At 51.6% G+C, this 5838-nt stretch overlaps 1 pseudogene; it reads left to right on the top strand.

Moving 5' to 3' along the window:
• Window positions 1-5662: 5662 nt before the first annotated feature.
• LOC149856474 (U2 spliceosomal RNA) lies at window positions 5663-5838 on the top strand (annotated as a pseudogene).

Genomic DNA, 5838 nt, shown 5'->3' with positions numbered 1-5838 from the left:
TTGTGCAATCATTTCCATGGACCATTGGAAGGAGATCAAAAGAGCTGATTCCTCAAGCCCTTGGTTCCAAGTTCCTTTAAGCAGTAACACGATGTGAATGATAGATGGGGGATGCTTGTCATGCTCCTTGCATGTGGAAGCGTATGAAGCCCATAAAACCCTCATGCTGATCTGTGGGGTTCAGTGGGTAAGCACATTGCCCTCTTGGGGCTAACAATACCACTAATGCCAGCTAAAGGATTCTCTCTCACTTCTCTGTCCAAACAATTTGTTCTGCATCCCAGATGTTCCACGTGCAGCTTGACTGAGAGCCACAGAGCAGACCTGTCATAATGTGGAGGTAGCCCACACAGATGGCCAAAAATGTTGTTTGGGCTAAAGCTTCTTGCAATGTGTGGGCCTGAGTGGAAACTGCCTCTGAAGATTCAGCTGTGCTGTAGACTGTGCCACAAAGAGGGTTTAGCTGAAGAGACAATGTTTTTGCACAAACCCATTTCTTGTAGAAAGTGAAGTGGGAAGCAGCACCCAGAAAGCAATTCAGAGTAACAAGTTGATTGTAGGGATAGTAAGAGCAGTTAAAGCCAGTCTGGAGTGCATAAGGAGCTGCCTCTTTCAGTGAAGGCGAGGCAAGAAGCCTCAGTCAAGTTCCATGGAAATGTGGTTGCTGATAGCTGAGAGGTTTCAAGCCTACCCCAAGCTATACCACAATAAACCTTCCCTCACCTCACAAAGTACATTTTTCCATCAGTTCCCAGCAGGCTGCAGTGCCACAGGTGTGCTCACTGTCTGCAGCACTGAGGCAAATGATCCCAAAATGGTGCTCAGAGAATTCATTAAAAAACAACTCCATCTTGAACCTGGAGGAACTCATTCAGCCCATGGGTATGGAGCTCTCAGGTAAGGGTTTTGCAGAGCCAAGTGTGTGGGCCCCCTGATGCTTTCTGTGAACGTTTTGCAATCTCTGCACTTTGAAATTCCTTAAGTTGGAAACTGCCAGTAAGCTTCTGCAGGAGAAAAGGAGCCTTCTTGGGCAATCTGCACTTAGGATTTCACCCTGCTTGTGTACAAACAATATTTCCAAAACAGCTCCTGACTCAGAATCTGCTGCAGGAATCACTGGCTCCTGTCCAGTTACAAAGGAACAGCCTAAACTAGCGATTCTCAGCCAGGCTGCTGCCAGATCCTTTTAAGGGTAGCATGTTACCAAGTCCCTGTACAAGGGGATAAGTGCTTTCCTTCCCCTGTCCAGCACCCTATGCCCACCCTAGCATCCTATGGACAAGCAGTGCCTGTGGCTGCTCCTTGAGACTGATGCTGCTCTCCTCTACTACTTGACATCCCCTGCACCAGCTGCCCTACACTCTGAGCAGCACTCTGCTGAGGGCAGATGTGCAGACCCTACACTGCACACTACAGTTTTCTGCCTGGTTTGTCTCTCCCCAATACCTGCTCTTCCCATGCTCCTGAGGCCAGTGAGGGGAGGCCTAAGGATAAGATGGCTTTGGTCACCAGCATGTGAAACCCTGGAGGAGCAGCTCTGGCAACAAGGGCTACCCTTGACCCCTCAGGTAGAGGTTGGGGGCAGCAAGGGAATACATGGTAGAAGGAGCAGGGAACAGCAGGATGAGGTCCTGCCCCTGTTGCTGTCACCTGGCATCTTGATTTTTTTTTAGCCTCAAGGCACCCATCCATAACTTCTCAGTTCAGGTTCCAGCTCAGTGGGTGCATCTACACATGCTATTAACGTAATTTAGGCTTACTGCGCAGTAAGCCAGCCCTGGGAATGCATCTAAATGTGCACCCTGTTGGGAGCGATTTTCTCCTTATAGGATTAGGCAGATCCAGGCCTGCTCCTGCCCTGCTCTGCCCCCCCGGAGCAGCCAGGGGCAACTCCAGCTGCAGGTGCCAGGGGGCTCCTGGTGCAGGCTTAGGATGGGTAGAGGGCTCTGGGAGGAGGGAGCATTCTTAGGCTGGCAGGTGTCTCCTAAGGTGGGGAAGACTCAGGGTGCCCTGAGGGAGGGGGTCAGGCTCAGCCTGGCAAGGGGCTCCAGGGGGACAGGCTCATCCTGGCAGGGTGCTGGGAGTGGGGAGGGGGGGCAGTCTCAGGCTAGAAGGGAGAGCCAGGGGGGCAAGCACAGCCTAGCAAGGGCCTCCAAAGGGACAGGCTCAGCCTGGCAGGGGGCTGAACTCAGGGCTGGGGGGTGGGTGGCAGGATTAGGGCCCAGGGGGGCTGAGCTCAACATGGAAGGGGGCTACAAAGGGGCCAGGCTCAGCCTCGCAGGGGGCCCTGGGGGGAGGTGGGGTACCAGCTCAGCCTGATCAGTCCTGGGAGACTGTGGCTAGTGCACCATTGACGCTCCCCACCCTCTACCCCCAGCACCATGAGCACCAAGTCTGTAAGACACTGGTAGGCTACCACCTCCTCCACCCTGGGTGGCTGCCCATGGACTCCTGGCCTACAGCGCACCCCCAAGACCACACACACTCGGGACTTTTTACACTCAACAATCCGAGTGTCCAGAGTCTGGAACAGACTTTGCTCCAGAGGTGGTACAAGCATCTACTCTGGACTCATTCAAATGGCATTTGGATGCTTATCTTGTGGGGGTCATTTGACCCCAGCAGACTTCCTGCCTATGGCAGGGGGGCTGGATTCGATGATCTTGTACAGTCCCTTCCAGACCCTAATGTCTATGAATCTATGAGTCTTTATTTCCGTCCACTACAACACACTCCCTCCCGCCTTCTCTCCCCAACAACACTGTCCATTCCACCCTTCTTCCCCAACAACTGTGCCCCCCCCCGTAACCCTGAACCCCAAAGCCCACCACCAATAAAACACTCTCTTCCCTGTGAAACTGTTTACATTGTGGTTGGTGCAGTGTCAGGGCTGGAGCTGCCTGTGGCACAGAGCCTGGGAAGAGGCTCCCGGAAGCCCGGCCTCTGGTGGCACCACCAAAGGTGCAGACACTGCAGCAATGCTGGCAGGCTGGGGGCTTGGCCAGGGGTGAGGGCAGGCACTGTCCAGACTGCTACCCCTCTTCCTCCATAGGGCTGTGGTCAGCAGGGCCTGTGGGCAAAGCTGGGCCGGGGGCAGCCGTCTCTTGCTCAGGGCCTACATGGCAGACAGGTGAATGGTGGGCAGCATCCCAAGCATGTAGCCTGGCAGCTAAAGGATCCAACTCAGGAGAAGAGACAGGGGGCACTGACCACTGCAGGCACTGCTAGACCTCCTCTCAGACCCAGTGGGGGGCTTGGTATGGGGCCTCAGGTGACTCCCAGGGAACAGGTGGGGCTAGGGCTGCTCAGCAGCAACTGCCAGGGGGCATGTGGGGCTGAGGCCAGAGGCTGGGCTACATGCAGCACAAAGGTGACCACCAGGGCCATGAGGATGTTCAACACCCAGTGGTCCTCTGTGCCCTCCACTGCCCAGGCTACCTAGCAGCTTGCCACTCCTGGGCCTCCATCATGCTCTTGAAGAGGGCAAGAGGTCCTTCCAGTCCCTTTCCCACTCACACACCACATCTTCAGCTTGCAAGGCCTGCAATTCTGACACCCTAGCATCTGCTAGGCTGACCAGCCAGTCCAGGACCAGGGTTTTGTCCTGGGTGTGCTACTGGTGGAGGTGGTGCATGGGGATAGCTTAGTCTACTGCACAGTAAAGTATCTTGTGTAGATGCACACAGTGATTCTCAACTGCAGTGCTGCTGCTAAATTCAAAAAAGTTATGGAGAGGTGCCTCAAAGCTGAAAAGGCGGAAAACCTCTAGTCTAAGCCCACTGATCTAATCAAGTCTGATATGTTGCTACTTTAGAAAAACATTACAAGGGCCTAGCTGGATTTAGTCACTCTGCAGCTGGAGAACGTGTTCTGAGAATGGTGGTACAGTTTCCTGTCATAGTTAGCCAAACTGCTTCTCACCTAATAAATATGTTCCTGGCATACTGTGCTGTGCTCAAAAATCAGGCTACACAAACTGTTGCTGTGGCTAATTCTTGGTTAATCCTTTTGCTTTAGTAATCTGGTAGGCAAGTTTTGATTGTGTTTTAGGCAAGTTTTGACAGAGTCAGTGTCCCTACAGACTGATGATAAGTGGCTGGGGGCTATGCTGCAGCTCTCTGAGATCAGCCAGGGCCCAAGCATGAGAGAAGCTTTGAGTCATGCTGGGTGATCCCAGCACTGAGGGCTAGCATATAAGGCTGCTTAAATACAGGTTTTTAAAAACACCACCTCAATTTAGAGAGAATTAAACAGAGGAGAACTAAATCCCCGTGGCGTGTACAAAAGGGTAGGGGACCCAATCCTCACCTGCCTCTTTGGTAGTGGGTGTGGGGTGGGGGGACAAGCTGCCTGTGGGCCGAGCAGTCCCTGAGCTGTGTGGGGCCCCCAGGCAGCACCCGTCCACTGGCATCTGGCCTGGGCAGTCTCAGGGGGCACTGAGCCATGGAGGGAAGCACCAGCTCCTCCATAGCCTCGTAGGAAAGCACTGCCCCACACCCCCCACACACACACACAGCTTAGGCAGGCAGGCAAGCAGGGGAAAAAAAAATCAGGCTCACCACTTTTTTTTTCCTTCAGTGGAGCCTGTCTACATGGGCTGCCACTGGGTCCCGCAGCCCCTGAGCTGCACGGGATTTGCCAATCCCCGAGAATATCAGCTTCCAGCGCCCAGTACACTGTTGCACTTGTTAGGTAGCAAACTAACCTGTTAGGTGTTTTATCTTGCTACATACCAAAGTCATTTAAAGTGGGATATGCCACCAAGTGTGCAAACAGTAATGCCATTAAAGTGGTGCAAAAGGTCACGTAAGCCACTTTAAAGGCCAATTTTGTGGCATGTACAAAGGCCTTAAGGCACCACGTTAGAGAGCTTTGTCATGGTTCAGGGCCTGTCACACCTTTTGTAGCAAAACCCCCAGTTTTTCTTTTTTAATGCATATATATATCTTCCCTTCCCCAATTATTTCAGGCTTTTCTTTCTCTCCCTCTCTATTTCCTATAGACAAGCATAAGTGAGCTCAGATTTAGGATAAGCTTTAACATTTTTATTTTGGTAGCAAGTTTTTGGTTTTGGATATCCACTGTTTTATATTGTATTATTATTAAGTTTGTGTTGATTCTTACTGTGTATATTGTATTATTATCATTTTGTATTGATTTTTATTGTTTCATATGGATATTGTATGGTTTAGGCCTGTGTTTGTAAGTGAACCAAAGTAATGTCAAGTTTCCATCTTGTGTCCTCTGCCTTGGCATCCCCTGTGTTGCAGCCCTATGAGTCACATACCCCTCCCATGTAAATTGGTTCCTGGATGAATGAGAGTGATGGGAATGATTGAAATACAATGGTAGCAGGCCTTTACTGAATGGCCTGTAATGACTGAGACATCACCTCACATTGATTTATCCAGGAACCATGGACCTCACCCAGAAACAGAGAGGAGAACCCAGTATTTGAAAGAAAAAAATCCTACAGAACCAGCAAATCTGCCATTGTATCCCACCATTACAGACACCAGAAACTGCACATCCCTGCATGGAGCACATATGCAGGGATGTGCAGTACACCAGGGGCTGACCCTTGCCTGGGCATGCCTCCTGTCACTAAGGTCACACAAGGTCTGCCCCTATAAAAAGGGGCAGTGAAGACAGACCCAGTGGGATGCCCTCTCCATCTGGACCAGCACCACGCCACGGTGATTGTCTCTGATATGTCCTCCATAGGAGGTCTATATTGAGCAGATTTTTTTTGGTATTGGGTGGTGGAACCGGAGCGTGCTCCATCCACTCCATGCATTGACCTGGTATTGCAGTGCTTCCAGGACCGGTGCAAAAAAA

The sequence above is a fragment of the Crocodylus siamensis genome, chromosome 10 (genome assembly GCF_052110815.1).
Source record: "Crocodylus siamensis isolate JL-2025a chromosome 10, ASM5211081v1, whole genome shotgun sequence".
Taxonomy (NCBI): domain Eukaryota; kingdom Metazoa; phylum Chordata; order Crocodylia; family Crocodylidae; genus Crocodylus; species Crocodylus siamensis.
The sequence above is the reverse complement of the archived record's forward strand: the minus strand, read 5'-3'. Positions and strand labels throughout refer to the sequence as shown.